General features: G+C 38.1%; 1 protein-coding gene across 3 annotated transcripts in view; it reads left to right on the forward strand.

The window, feature by feature from the left end:
• LOC113063325 (disheveled-associated activator of morphogenesis 1-like) overlaps positions 1-15974 on the forward strand; it is a 79005-nt gene that overhangs the window by 19350 nt on the left and 43681 nt on the right. The window contains exon 1 of one of the 3 annotated variants that reach the window (XM_026233638.1): positions 3621-3924. The exons of the other annotated variants lie outside the window; for them this stretch is intronic. The gene's annotated coding sequence lies outside the window, so the exon portion shown is untranslated. Of the gene's footprint in view, positions 1-3620; positions 3925-15974 lie in introns of those variants that run through there. 3 annotated transcript variants of the gene reach the window in all.

Here is a 15974-nt window from a genome sequence, read left to right on the forward strand (position 1 = left end):
ACAGTGTGGGGAACACTGGTGCTGATGTTTCACATGGATGGCTTTCATAATGTGATCGTGCCATGCTGCATAACAGAACGAGAAACCTCTGATCCCCTCATCAGCACGGCCTTTTACTGGCTCTTAGTGAACAGGATAACACAGCAAGACGTAGACTTTAGCAGGGCGCGTTAGATTACTGCGGTAAGGTTTCATCATCAAAAAGAACAGGACACATCTGGGATCAACAAGTGAAAGATTCCAGTAATCTGGCGTAAGCATGATTCCAGCTTTCACAACAGCTGCAGTGCAGCGAAGAGTTCGAAGTTCCATTTTGGGCGCCATTTAGGTCTTTTGAAAGTCCATCATAAACTCTTTTAAACCGCTGTTCTTAACTGATTCTGGTGGGGCTTTTTCTTAACAGCACCCATGGGCGATTTAGAGCAATGATGATAATGCCAACTGCTCTCCAGACTCAAGCAGAAACAAGCTGGAGTCAACATCATTGCCTTGGAATGCGCATTGGAAAATGAGTCCATCCCTTGTAAACGCAATGCAAATATGGGGACATATTAAGAGAGTTCGGCTTGTACCGGGAGAGTGATTCGAAAGCATAAGGAGCCATATGCTCTCTATAGCACAGTTTAGATATACCAGAAATGTATTCATAATAATATTTGTGACATTAAATAGTTATTTAATTAGTGTCACATGTTAAAAGTTCAAATTAATGGCCCAAAAAAACAAAAAAAAATTCTGTTATTACTTGGAGTTTGCTTTTGTAGAACAGTTTTCAGTTATCAAGTTATTTATTTTAGAAAAGTTTTTTATTTTTGTTTGTAATATTAGTCTGTCTTGCTTGTCCTGCACGGTACATTTATCAACCATCGCAACCTGTACTGGAGTGAATGTAATTTTCATTTAGTCCTTAAAAAATGTTACTTGAAATAAAATAAACTTTAAATAAAAATTTAATAATGTTTAATAAAACTTTTTTTTACATATTTTGTTTCAGCTAGTTGCCAAAAAACAGTTCTGATTTTCATTTAGCTTAACTTGACATACTAAAATAATTCAAAGCAAAATAAAAATACAGCCCTTTATCCGCAACCGCTTTTAACACAACCTTAGGAGGTATATTACTCCTGGAGGTCACATGGGATTACCAGACAGGGCAGAAGAACATGATTTGTGCACAGCACCATCAGATAACTTTGATTCAGCTCATTTACAGGCGGAAACAACTCCATAAAATAGAAACAGAACAAGTCCTCTGTGTCTGCACAGCTGCAGCTCAGACGTGGCATTGTGCTGCAGGCGCGCGGGGTTTTCAGGAGATGTCTATGATCTGTGAGAGAGGAGATTGAGATCTCGTTCTGGCTTTGACAGCACGTCTCAGAGCTTGTTCGGCTGCAGATTTGGCAGAACGCGCCACAGATTTTGGCAGCGAATTGTGCATTGTAGGAACTGAGCTAAATTATCCTTTTCGCAACACTAGATCGACCATGATGCATGTTACTATTTTTAGTTTTTCTACCTGTCAGAGGCGTCCAGTAAAAATTTCTGAAGGTGTTCCAGAACACGACATTTACGTCAATTCAATTGGCCACAGCTCTTTAAACCTAAATTGCAATAGAAACAGGGCTGTGTCTGGGACATCCAATTATAGGGCTCAGATGTAATGAATCACATGCAGATTTATTTTTTTATTTTTTTGAGGTACATTGACGTCAACATCACTTGTCTGTACTAGATAAGCTGTTGTTTGAGGTAATCATGATGTTGATGTGTTTTGTGATCACTGAAAACAGCGTAGTCGACCATGTCGGTCATATAAAATGTATTGTCAAGTGGTTCTGCAGCCAGAGCAGAGGCCTTGCCCTCATCATCATCATCATCACACAGATAGAGCTTGGAGGCATGGCCAAATCTGTGAGTTCATCAAGTACAAGTTGCCCTTCTTTTTTTTTTTTGGTTGACTGATTTAAGCAGATTTCAAAACAAATCCATTTTATAGACACAATAAGGGATATGGATTAATGGGCAGCTTATAGTCATCTATAAAAATAATTTTCATCTATGGTTGGGATGCACAATATATACAGAGAAAATCTACTTATCTGGACCGATCAGAATTTTTTTACATCTATGAGTCCTTCCATATTTGTATTGGCCAAAATGTTATTCGTTTACAATCGAAATCATTTCATCTTAAAATATCAACTGGCCAAAACGTCTATATTGCTTCCACATTAAGGATCTGCACCCTGCTTCAGACCCCTAGCTCCAAGTCTAATAGCCCACCCTCTCCTCTTCATAGCCACAAGCTTTCTTCCAGTCTGTCTCTCTCGTGGCTATTCCAGTGGGAATGGGGCTTGTCTGTTTTTGCAGCTGCTGGCGGAGCTTTGAGAAGGAAGCAGATGCCTCATGTTACCGTGTGCTTGATTAAACAGGTGAACTGAGTCTAGCTCTGAGCATATTACTTGTACATTTTCAGATATTAACGAAGCCTTATGAAGTGGAATATAAACAGTACAGTTAAAGTTGTGCCAAATACAATCATTTACAGTAGACTGTCTACATTTCAGAAGCCATGGATATCTGTAAGATAATATTCTTTGGCCGTATACGTGTTTGTTTATACATTATACATTCCAGACTACAACTGTATGTCTTCCAGCTTATAGTGACTCCTGTGCATGTCATGCTTAACTACCTTAAACACAGTACTAGGACTGACAGGAAGGCAAACGCTCTTAATTATCAGTTGATTGACACCTGCCTCACTTGCTCCACTGTGTTCAGGCTGTCATCGGTTGATTACCGAGGGTCGGCAGAGGTTGAGAGTACTTTCAGACAAGCTTTCCACAAGCTCCACGGGAGGGTAGCTTCAGTGTTTTGTTCCCTACTCTCCGCTGTTAGTATGTCCGCAGCTGCCACACAGCCTCCTGTGCCGAACACAACAAAAGCTACACCCCCTGCCATCAGATTTTCCCCAGTTTACTATTTAAGCCATTAATTACATTTTCTGCTGCTTGAAGCATTTTAGTATTAAGCTGCCGATACCATTTGTCTATTCAAAGATGGACACTAGATACTGTGAAGTCTAAAAAAAAATCAAATGCAAAGAAAAAAATTGAGTGTAATGGAGAATGTAAAATAACAAGACCACCATACAATGGTACTGTGTTGATAGGGGATATTGTCATTCCAACATTTACTTTAGTATCTAAATGGAGACATTCCATAGATTCTATTATTTTTGTACACAGCTAGCTTTAAAATTCAACCTTTGCAGAAAAAAATATATAAAATAAATAAATAAATGTATTTATACATGCATGCATACAAGCATACATCAGCATATTCCAAAATGAGGTTTTGTCTTATTTAGCGTAGATTTAGCCCAAGATATGGACACACACACATACACAGATAGAAGTGAACACACACACCTGGGTTGTCGATCTCACAGCCCTTCTCTAAACAAACTAAACAGTGCTGCAGCAGAACACAAGGAGAGAGAATGAGGTGGAAAGAAGAGCAGTGGGCGGAGTCTAACTCAGCCTGTATCCTATGAGAGACCTGGGTGTTGAGAAGAGGCGTGGTTTGTCGATAGTAACATCTGTGCCCGTGTGATCAGAGAGAGAGAAAGGAAAAGACGAGGGGTTGGTGGAACGTTTGTATGAGATGGGCTGTTGAACCGCAGGGAGACGTTGTATCTGTGTTTACCGGTCAGCCGAGGAGGATTGCTCACACTGGCTCTTAGATATGGAAGCATTCTGGGACTGATGTATAATGACACATTTATTTTCATAATGAATAAAGTGACATATTTGAATTCTTTTGAAGCATTTTAGAGAAGATCCTCTGCGCTTCAGGAGTCAGTCTTTTTTTCTCTTGAGGGATGTAACATTAAGCGGACCGTAAGCGAAGGCATAAAGGGTAAGTCAACACAAGCAGAGGTTTTTTCCTGTGTTGTTCTTTAGCTGTGACGGCAGCTGAGCGGTTTTAATAGCTCCTAAAGCCTTGAAGGGTGTGCGTTCTCTCACTGAACGCTGTGGACGTGTACGGCTCTGCAGTGCTACGGTGTCCGCCAGTTTTTAGCTCTGGTTGAAGTGACAAGACATACAGCTCTCCTTTAAACACATGAATTATGCATAAACATAATAAATGAAAGCATGAAAAGGGTTGCATGCATCCATTTGAATATGACCGGACTGGGTGAGTGGAGATAAAGAGGTTGTTGAGAACAGAAATCAGAGACCTTGAAAGCAAACTGCTCTTGTTGTCTTATCACAAATGAACAAGTCTTTCCTCACTGTATTCCTTGTCTTGAGCGTTCTTGGTTGGATGTACTGTACTCTCATAGGATGTGCTGAAAGGAGAACAAGTTGTTTGGTTGTCTTACTCCAGCATACATGGTATCTTTCATGCTCTGAGCTGTCATATTGAGATGGCTTATGGTCTTTTGGTTCAAATGTAAGATGCTGTTACATCTGTTTCAAGCACTACCCCGACCTCAGAGGTATCTGGGTTAAGGCTAAGGCAGTTATGGTTTCAAAGAAGTAGTTTCTGAAGCTTTATCGGTCTCTTGACCTTTATTTTGCTTAATTTTTATTTTATATATTGAGTCTTTCAGCTGTAAAGCTGTGGATGGTGTCATTCATAATTCATGTGAACATTCGGGCTGAAATCAGGGGTGGTAAATGGTTTTTAATAACACATTCTGGATTGCAGGATTTAAATTAAGATGACAGATTCTCATTACACTGGGTCATTGGAAAATTGTTAGAAGAAGTAATCAAAAATGCAAGTTAATTATTATTTTTTAATTGTGGTTGCACTTGGATTATTGCAACAAAAAAAAAGTGGGTTGAGTACCGTTCTACTATAGATGTGCTGGTTGCTATGGCAACAGCGGGGCAAGGGAGGGACTGATAGCATCCTCAATGCAACGTTTTGCTACACGTGTCCTTTTGCCATATATTGCTACTACATCACTAAATAAATGATATGTTTTGTCTGTTCGACATATTTATGTCCAAAGTGCATAGTTAGCAATTGTTTATGTTAATGGAAAAATATTGATAGGATGCAAAGTGTATAAAACCTTTTTTCTCGCCATATGTCTGATTGCATAACTCATTTTCCTTGTTCGTGAGGATAGGATCAAGTTAGCATTCACGGTGGTCAGTGGAGTCAGCGAGCCACCATACATTTGAGTCAGGTGTCATTTCCTGTCAGTCAGGGTCTCAGAGTTCACCGGTATCTCTCCACTGAAATCATTGCTTCTATTTTCCACGACCAACACAACTCTTGTGGCCCCCAGGCTGAGGCAAGTTCAAACTACCATCAGAAAACATGCCTGCTGTCTTTGAACTTCTTAATGTGGGCTACATTTACTCAACGTTTCAGGGCTTTAGCTGTTTAAACCAGAACAATGCAGTAAAATGTAAAATCAGGCTTTGCTTTTGCTAAAATATGTTGTTGGCCTATCAAGATAGACTGTATAGACAATTTTTTTAATTTAATTATTAGGGTTGGGTTATTAATTTAATTATTGGGTAATTTTCCATTATCATTCCATTTTTATCATTAGCATTCATATATATATATATATATATACTGGACAATTTATGTTTTTAATATAGTTTATGTAAAACCTTGTATGTATCCGCCAAAAATCTATATTGTGCATCGCTATCAAAAATGCATATTTATATTAAAAATAATATGCCAGTAATTTGAGCTTAACTGGTTGTACATGAGTAAGGCTTAGGTTTGGTTAGGGCCAGGGTAGGATAATGAACCACTCATAAGAGGTCACCATTCTGCTAAGCCCAGTTTGGCCTAGCTTCTCAGATGGGAGTGTCAGAGGAATGCTCATGCTTTTGCTCATACTTTTCACAAGTGTGTGTGTGTGTGTGTGCATTAGGGTCTTCACGGGTTCAAAAATGAATGCCCGAACCTGAAAGAGACCCGTAATGTACTACACCGAACTGACCCGTAAACCCCTCTATTATTTCAAAAGCTGGACCCGGACCTGTGTAGATCAACAAAATGCCGACCTGGACCCGTCTATTATTTGAAAGCTGGACCTGAACCCTCCGGAAAGACACAGTCCCAACTGGACCCAATTGTCACATATTCCACCTTAAATTGCTATTACAAGTCAATAAACAAAAAAATACAACATTTTGTCTTACCTAATTTCAGGAGCCGTAGTCTCTCTTCCTTGTACCTGACTGCCAGTGATGCATTACAATCCTCCGACAAGAAAGTTATCCATGTTATTCCTCTCGTTATTCCAAGTCCAAGCTCAATCCACTCATTATTTCAGTTTCAAAAGTCCACTTGATGTGACGGTGACGGATGACAAATGCAACTGTGCACATGTACATTCTGACTCGAGTTAACTCGCATAATAACTTTGACTGTTTGCGCTTTTAAACTATAATAACGATTGCTCGATCAGTGCCATGGCCGCTGACGTTATTTATTTGCTATCATCTCTTTGCTCTCTGCTCTGCATTGAGTCTGAATCTGACCTCTAAAATTTTAAGATTAAACGGTTCATTTATATTATTATAAAAATGGTCGAAGTCATTGTGTCCCTCACTGGTTGCCATAGAAACATGACACGCGCTTGAGACTGCATATGCGTGTAGTTGGATCAACCTAAAATATTTGCAATTTGAGCGTCATAGAAAACATTCATGTGACAGTTCACCTAAGATTTTGTTGCTGATTTGAAATGTATTAAATATGAGTGTGTCAAGTCTGCAAGCATTATTACCGTGCGTGCACTTGCATTAACTCTGAGTCTACAAGCTCTGCTTCTAACGGCAGAGATAGAGACTCACACTTTTCTTAATTTTACAAGTTGCAAGTTACAAAAAACACAAGCAGTGTCTGATCACGGCCTGGTGTTCTCCGAATCCGAAAACTCCGATCGCACGGGTATTACACACAATGTTAAACAGACCCGGGACCGAGTAATAGATTGCTGTCTGCAAGGGGGAGCAGCTTTTCAAATCTCTTTATCTACTCCTCCCGTTTTTCCTTCTTACTTACCTCTGACAGGAGGGAGTGTGGAATCTGAACCCCAGCTTTTGGTTCACATTGTAAGAATCCCTGCCTGGCCCATGCCGTGAACACAGTCTTCTGTACTGTATTCCTTAAAACATGAGGGGGAGACAGCCATTAGCTTGATAGTGACCACCACCGTCATGATTAATGAAGGGCTTTTCTCACAATCGTAGTGTTATTCAACACCTCTTTTGAAAGCTTCAGTCTATATCTCACTCTCCAGGTAGACAATTCCTCATTCAGGGGAGCACTCAATGCTTCCCTAGTGTTGTTCTCCACAATGCTGATTTTAAGAAACTATTTTAAGTGCAACTACATCGGTGTGTGAAATCTGTGCTGGGCAGAGAAACTTTGACCCCATCCCAAATGACACAATTGATGTGGACTGTCCTTGTGGTTAAGACTGTTGACGGTTGTGTTTGTCATTTTAAAGGGGGGGTGAAATGCTCATTTTCACTCAATATCCTGTTAATCTTGAGTACCTATAGAGTAGTACTGCATCCTTCATAACTCCAAAAAGTCTTTAGGTGTATTATATTCATAAGAGAAAGATAGTCTGTACTGATTTTCCCGGAAAAACACGACCGGCTGGAGGCGTGACGTGTGGGCGGAGCTAAAGAATCACGATCGCCGGTAGGCTTTTGCGTTGAGAGCGTTTGGAAGCTGTGACATTACCGTGAGGAAAAAACCATCATCCAAAACAAACCATGACTAAAAGTCAGATTCAGCGTATATTTATGATCCAGAATCAGATCCAGAGGCTGAAATTTAACAAGAGCAGCATCAGCAACGACGTCTCTATGTGGTATGTACTGAAACTGTATATATTTGCTTAGCGGGTTTGGAAAGTTCCACTTTGTCCTTTTTTTTTTTTTTTTTAAGCTGTACATGTGGAAAGTGCAGTTTGATGACAACATCGCATGTTGTTTACTTGATGTGCTTACGCGCCGATAGCTAAGTTAACAACACAGAGATATTTGAAGCAGTTTTACTCACCGCCTGTGGTTCCAACACACGATCGTGACCCTTTTTCGTTGCGACTGCATTATCCTTAAGAAATAAACGATGTGCAAATCCGGTGTCAAACTGGGCCTTGTTTGTAAAACAAGCATCTTCGAAATGCAGGGAACAAACACAAACACTTGCACAGCTCCGTTGATGCTCTGTAAAAATAAACTCCATCCACTGGTCCCTTAATGCTGTTTTTTCTTTGGTAATCTGTGCAGGGTTGTCTTGCCCTGGCAACCAAAAACACACTTCTTTTGTGACATTCCGCGACGCTCTCGCTCTGATCAGTGAAGTCTGTTGTGCTCTCAGTGCTCTGCTATACGGGAGCGCGCGCTCTTCCGGCAGACGTGCCCTCAGGACCCATATAAGGAAATTCTGCTCCATCTAACGTCATACAGAGCCATACTCGAAAAAAACTTTCCGAAACTTGTGACAAACCGGAAGGAGTATTTTTGGAACAGAAATACTCCTTCAAACATACAACTTAATTTTTGAAACTTTGTCCATGTTTAGCATGGGAATCCAACTCTTTAACAGTGTAAAAAACTCAGTATGCATGAAATAGCATTTCACCCCCCCTCTAAGTTTCTGAAGTGTGCACCTTTTAAACCTTTTGTTAACTTTGTGGACTTCAGAGTAGTGGTCGACCAATATTTCGCCAAGGATATACGATATTTGGTATTTTTCAGAAAAACTTACTTCATGAAAAAATATCGGCATCGCCCGATACGTTTTTCTGCTTGGCTGATGTGGACTTATATTTTGATGGCGCTGAGAGCATTCTCTCTCTTGTTCGCTGTCATAGTTATCAGTTCTGTTTAATACGGATAGTAGTCTGCTAATAATCAGATAGAGCGGTTAAACAAAGGAATTAATAAATTAATGTATACAGAAAGTATTAAACGATTGCTTTTATATTATTAGTTATAGAAAGGTGAAAGTTATAATACTTTCTCATTTGCAAGTACGCATTTATATAATTTAAACAAATCTTTGAATGACTAATGAACATTTAATTTCACAAACCTTGCACACTTAGTCAAATCCAGCTGTGAGATCTTGTGAAGTGTGCATTTTTATCCAGCATGATCACGTGTTCTCTGCGTCTGGCCCTGTGAATTAAATGCTTTAAACTTTAAACTCCTGATTTCAAATTATGCTGCGCTTTATGCATTTGCCCTCACTGTGTGCTGTATGTGAAAAATGATTGTTACCCTGGCTTTATTTGAAAAATATGATTCCTAATACACACAAACTTCCTAAAATACTGAGTACCCTGTTTGTTACAGTGTTTACTTTCTTATTTTTATTAAACATTTATTTATTTGTGAAAAATACTTTGTCATCTAAAGTAAAAATGTATTTGTTTATCTGTTGTCAAGTGATTCAAATTTTCTTAAATATGAATAAAGAAAACTATTATATTGGCTTTATATCGGCTATAGCCCCTCTGCTTTCCAAGATATCGGCATCGGCTGTCAAAAAAAAAAAAAAAAAACAATATCGGTTGACGACTACTTCACGGTGGAATATTACTCAACAATCCTTGCATCAAAGTGTAGATTTGAAGGACAGTGAGGACTGACATTGATATTTGGACACTTCCATTATTTTACAGTTTTTAGGCTAGGCTAGGCTAGGCTAGACTGTATTTCTTTTAGGTGAGAGTTTTTGTGTGTTATCAGTATTTATTGACCATAAAAGCTGGTTTTATCAACTAGGCATCAAGGGTAGACTGTTAATAGACTGTAGCCTGTTAGGTAATGTTGTCATTTGGGACACGTCCATTATTATTTTTGAATAATGAATTTTCACCCCAGAAACGCTCCTTTTGACTCTACATTCAATGAAGTCGTACAAAATCCAGGCAACCAGTATGAACTAACCACAGAGTTATTTAATTATTATTATTTTTTTAAAGGGATGTCAATTATGGCAAATGCTGTAGGACTAGTGGTTGAACTTACAGTTTTCTGCTTTGACTGCCACTGTGGCACTGAGGCAGTTGTGACAGTGGTTTTATTTTATTTTATTTTAAACTGTAAATTGTTACAGACATTGTTGGACACTAGGGATTGTAACTTGCACTGCAGCAATTTTGGCAGTGTGTAGTTAATATTTATTTACTAGTGCTTTTTTATTTCATTTCATAAAAACATAACTATAAATTGTTGCAGACTCTGTTTCAGGATTATAAGAGCTTATTCTGCTTTAACTGGATTTTCAGTGTAATCATTGAAAGCTTGTCTTGGTTTGTTATGTTTCCATAGCTCTTATGGTGCTTTATGAAACTAGCCCAAAAGAGGTATTTATTTCACTTGACTGTGCATGCTGCTGTTAACCTGCTAATTTGAGGATCACTTATCATTGCATTTATTTTTTGCTTAATGGTTTGCCTGTTACTTATAAAGCTATATAAAAGACTGACTTATTCTTTGTGGGTTAAATACACAAAAGAGAACACAGCCAGATAATTTTTTTCACAGAAAGTCCACCATACTGTATATTACAGTAAAATATAATGGCTTGTATATGTTGATGCTTGTTATGCAGTTTAAAGCCTTTTCCTTTTTTGAATTCTACATGTATAATATAAAGTCTTCCCTATCTAATCCGTGCATCACTCCAGCCAAGTTATCTGATTAAGTGCACTTAGTTTTTGCTGAGTAGAAGCTGAGAAGAGAAATGGAAAGATGGATGGAGAGAGAGAAAATAGAAGGCTGAAATGGTAAGACAGAACTGGCCTTGTTTTGTACAGGCTTTTCTCATGGGGTAAAGTCAATGCAACTATATCCTGACACATGGCTCTTATTCCTGTCTATTAACTTTTTCTTTCATATCTCTCTTATTTTGATGACCTGACTGACTGGAATGATGTTTATCTTGATTTACAAACTAACACCAGACACAAAATGTCAGGGCATCTCCACCCTTTGAATGCAGGTGTGTTTCGTGGCTTTGTTTTGATAAAGAAGTTTTTTTTATTTTATTTTATTGATCGTACATCATATAGGGGTCAAAATGATCTTACAAATGCAATAAATATCATACAGCTGACAACACAGCCTCTATCGAACGAAGCCCCGCCTTCTGAGTAAGCCTTTTGGAAAATCAATTTGTGGCAGTCGGTGATGATATTGTGGCAGGCCGCCAAAAATAAAACAATGTATGAGAAACACTGTATATTGAAATATCAGAAGTGTGTTTAAAAATCAAATCACCGTTGTTGAAAAAAAAATTGATATTGATATTGAATTATTCTCCAGCCCTAAAGCTGAGTCACAATACATACAGCAGTATGTAATGAAATACGTAAAAGGCACACAAACAGCACATTCTATTCAGCGTATACATGAAATATAATGTGAATTAGAGAAAATAGTCAATGGCCACACCTGATAACCATTTTATAACTTCGATTCACTGTCAGTGCTGTTGTAGTTACTCACTACTTGCACATGTGGTTTGAAAATCTTTAGCATTGTGTTTTTCAAGGAAGATGGACTGTTTCTATGACACTAAAACAACAGAAGCAGTCAAATGGGTGTTGAATTCAAATTCATATTCGAACCTAATTACCATTAGTGCCCAGAGGACACAGGAAGAGTGACAGGAGGATGTGTGGTGAGCTGGCAGAAGGGTTGTGCAGAGCTCAGCTGGCTATGTGCGGAATGTGGCCTGTCAGGACAGGCCCACAGAGAAGATAAAATCTCAGCAGGGTCAGAGGTGAGTGAGTTGGAAGATTAATGCAGTCACTGTATTGATATGAACACCAGTGGGCTTACAGTAGCAGTCTACACTAAACTCCTTTGTATAAATCATTCAACAGTACCCCTCTCCATTTTTATTGAAACAAATGAAAGGTGTTAGTAGCCGAAAATGCTTAGTAACTGTGCTTTCTCCTCGTACATTTTTGCCACCAAAAATGTGCTTTTCGATGATGTATATGTATATATAATATATATTTGTAAGGTTAGTAATTTAAGTACTTCTGAAATGCTTTTACTTCCTTCGATGGACAGTGTTGTCAAGAGTTAGGGAAGCCACTGTGAAACCGTACAGAGTGCATCAGTTGGGTTCTAGAGGTACTGTTAATTTTCGCCATATGGTAACTGATTTTAAATCTTTAAAGACAGACCTAATGTGAGCTACAAGATCAATGGCATATGCTTTTGTTGAAGCCACCAGCCTGCATTGTTTCAACTTATATAATCGTATTCAACAGCTGAGTTCCTGCTCGATTCTGCAGAGAATTCTTCACCAATCAGAGAATCGGGATAAGGAAATTGCACAGAAATAACTTTGCTGCATGATGTTGAGTTAGTCTCCGTATACTCTCAAAGTATAATGAAATCAATAGTTTAAGGGTTCTTCGTGCTTCATGGGATGTAGTCTTTGCTCTGGTCTTCTGCACTCTATTATATTACCATAGCTGTGCTTAGCTCTGCTGTTTGTGAAATAGACTGTGAATGAAAAAAATGGTGATCCACCTGACGTGACAAAAGTAAATCTGTTACCGGAAAAGTTACCATTTTCGTTACTATGACAGTAACACTATGCTCTATTCAAAATAATCAAGTGATAGTGTCACTACTTTTAGCTAGATTCTTCACCGCCTTCCTGTTTATCTTCTTTGGACTCATCTTTCTGGTTGTTCATTTGTTATGTTGTTATGTTGTTGGAAACTGTAAACAATAGGGTTAATGTTTAAAGAATGTAGTCTCAAGATAATTAGATTTTTATCGTATTTCTTTTTGAGTTCTGAGTTTTAAGGTTTATTAAATGAAACAATTACAGTCCGCTGACCATTTCTAATTCTCCCGGTAGTAATTTTTTTGAAGTCTTAAATGTGTCTCCTTAAACACTTAAGACTTTTTGTTCCTGCTCATGTGTCTTCCAGCTAAGCATACCTTGCACTTCTATGGAAATAACAAGGAAGTGATTTACAGTAAACTCTTGACCCCACTGCATTCCCTCTAATGTTGCAGGCACATAATGTACAGCCTTCGTCAGAGTGTTTTGGATCAGCATAAATTAAATTTTGCTTAATCATAATCTGTCTGTAAAAGATTAAATGGCAACCCCTACGGCAGTCACGTGGTGGAGCGGGGTTTGTTTTTTGCTCTATGCAAAGCAGTCGGGTCACATGACCACCTCTGTTGTGTCAGCTGAATAGGAAGAAAGATTATAAGAGATTATATATTGTGTGTCATCAAGTCACAAGTCATCCACATAGTTGGTTTCAGTTTAAAATATGGTTTGTTAAATGGCAATATGTGAATGCAATAAAACTGTGAGTGAATTAAAATATCATGTTAACACTAAAAATTATCTCTTTTTTTCTGACAGAACATAATGGACATTTTTTGAGAGGTTGGTTTATTTGCAGTTCTCACCTCACTGCTACTTAATGATATAGATTTTAGATTTAGATCAAAATGTAGGCTCCTTATACATACTTGTAAATAAACAGTAATGGAATCATATTAGGATGTTTGAGTACAGGTTATAGCCTTTAGGTTACATAACTGCATAGTGAAACGTTTTGCTGTTTAGTTCTGTGTTTGCAGTAATCTGATATTTTAAAAAAGCACATACGTTTCAACAAGTGATTGTTTCTGTTAGTTCTAATACTGGTTAATTAAATGCAGTATGCAGTATTAGTTCTAATACTGCATTAAACACTTCTTAACTAGTATTCTTTTCTTCTTTTCCAGTAAAAAATCTAAATATTATATATTTAAAAACATTTATTTAAAAATCTATATATATATATAATGCACTCATATTCATGGCATATTCTCTGAAAATGAGCCTTATTATCATATACATTACAAATGTTTATCAGTTGAATTGATTTTTTATTTATCCTATTAAATTTTTTCTGAAATACAAAACAGAAATACTGATTATTTTAGCTACATTTTAATAAATAGTGTATTTTTGTTTTTAATGAAAAGATAGTTTTATTTAATTGATTTTTGACTGACTGACACTTGTACAGTATTTGTGTCTGACGACGTGAGAATGTCAGACTTTGTAACAGTTGTTTATTCCCCTTTCGTGAAAATGGAGGTAATTTGTATGTGCAGTGGAGGAATCCTTATTCATTTCATCATCTCTTACTGTTGCCGTTCCAGCCATAACTCCCTTTCTCTGGTCAGGGCCACTTGCAATGCAGCTCTCCAAACACCGCTTTGGAATAAACCACAGCACAGATTTCCAAAAACTGGGCAAGACATTGGAAAAAAACAAAACCCAAAGACAGGCCGGATTGGCCAAATCTGAAGCAAAGTCCAAAACCACACCATCCATGCTAACTTACAGTAAACACAGACCCTCAGAGTTTGGCACAGAGTGGAATTTCAAAAGGAATGTTGGCTATTTTACAGATTTTGGAGGTTAAAAAAAAATCTTAATCTAACAGAAAATCCTGTTTTCCAGTAAAAGTATAATTTTTTTCATAATAGTAAAATATTTTGAATGAAAACTATTCAATGCAATGACATTTCATAACATTTATTTTATTTTTATTTTCGAATTTCTTCAGTAATATCTTAAAAGCAACGAACAAACAAGCCAAAAATACACACAATCTTCATTAGATTTCTGCTTAAAAGAAAAGAAAAAAACGCGGTACGAAAAATTTGCTTAATTAAAATAACAATAATATTAATTCATATAAAAAATGATATTAAGAAAAAATCAGTTAAACAACTCAGGAATCAATTAAACAATCTTTTAATGCATGTTTAAATATTTTTGCTGTTTAAAACTTTTTTTTGTGTGAACCAACTACTGTATGTCAATAAGTGGCATTCCTCATAACAGAGACACTGATTACTCTCAAGTCAAAGTCTCTTGATGCTAACCTTCTGGTCTAATGCTGTTAAAGGTTATTTTATTATCAGCTTGTAGTCAGCCAGAGTGAGTGTTGTTGGTGTGCAGCAGTGGTGTAGCATTTCCTCACTGCAGGTTAAAGGAGTCCAGTCTCACTGTACTGCAAGGCCACAGATCACTTTCACAGGGCACGTGTTTTGATGTTCACCACAGTAGGGAAGTAATGCGTGGTGACTCGTGATCTTTCGTGGACTGAGGGATGATCTCAGAGTTCACCCAACCAGATCTCTCCTGTCGGTATGCAGGATGTCAGTAAGTGCAACCAGACGCTGACTGCTGGGTGAGGCGAGTAACGACTCAGCTGGATTATTAAAATCTTGATGATGTTGATTTGGGTTGGTGAGATTGAAAGAAGTCTCTTGTGCTCACCAAGGCTGCTTTGGTTGTTATCCTAAGGATGAAACATTCTACGTACAAAGCCTGTTTGAAGTCTACAGTTGCAGTCTGGATTAGGCTGACTCTAATTTCAGGGAGGGGCAGCTGGGAATTCCACTGTGGCAATGGATTTGTGGAGGGTTATTTCATTCAGCTGTACTCCAGCTGTGCCAATATTGGTGACCGACAGGCTGTGAAGGGGCATCGGTGCCAGACTCACCCACTCAAGAGGAGACTTGGCTAGGAATGTCTACATCTCCACCTACATAATTTGAAAACACTTTCTCTCATACACTTTGTTTTTTCTCTTAAGTTCCACATTCTTTATTTTTTCCTAGAATAATCCTCAATCTTCTTCTGTCAGGGTTTTATCGGGAAGTCTTGGACATTTTCCCACAGTGTGTTTCTTAGTGACCTCAGGGCAGCCATCTGTGATCAGAATCATCTACTGTGGCCCACAGGGCAAACGGTTTTTCCACTTTTTCAGCGCTGAAATGCCTCACAGGTGTTTGCTCACACCTGCATGTCTGTACGTCTCTCTAAGGCAGAGAATCTGGCTGGTTTTGTAGATTCAGTGACCGTGGTGTTCATTGCTCTGAGTCCGACCATGTGTTATTTGT

The sequence above is a fragment of the Carassius auratus genome, chromosome 45 (genome assembly GCF_003368295.1).
Source record: "Carassius auratus strain Wakin chromosome 45, ASM336829v1, whole genome shotgun sequence".
Classification (NCBI taxonomy): Eukaryota; Metazoa; Chordata; class Actinopteri; order Cypriniformes; family Cyprinidae; genus Carassius; species Carassius auratus.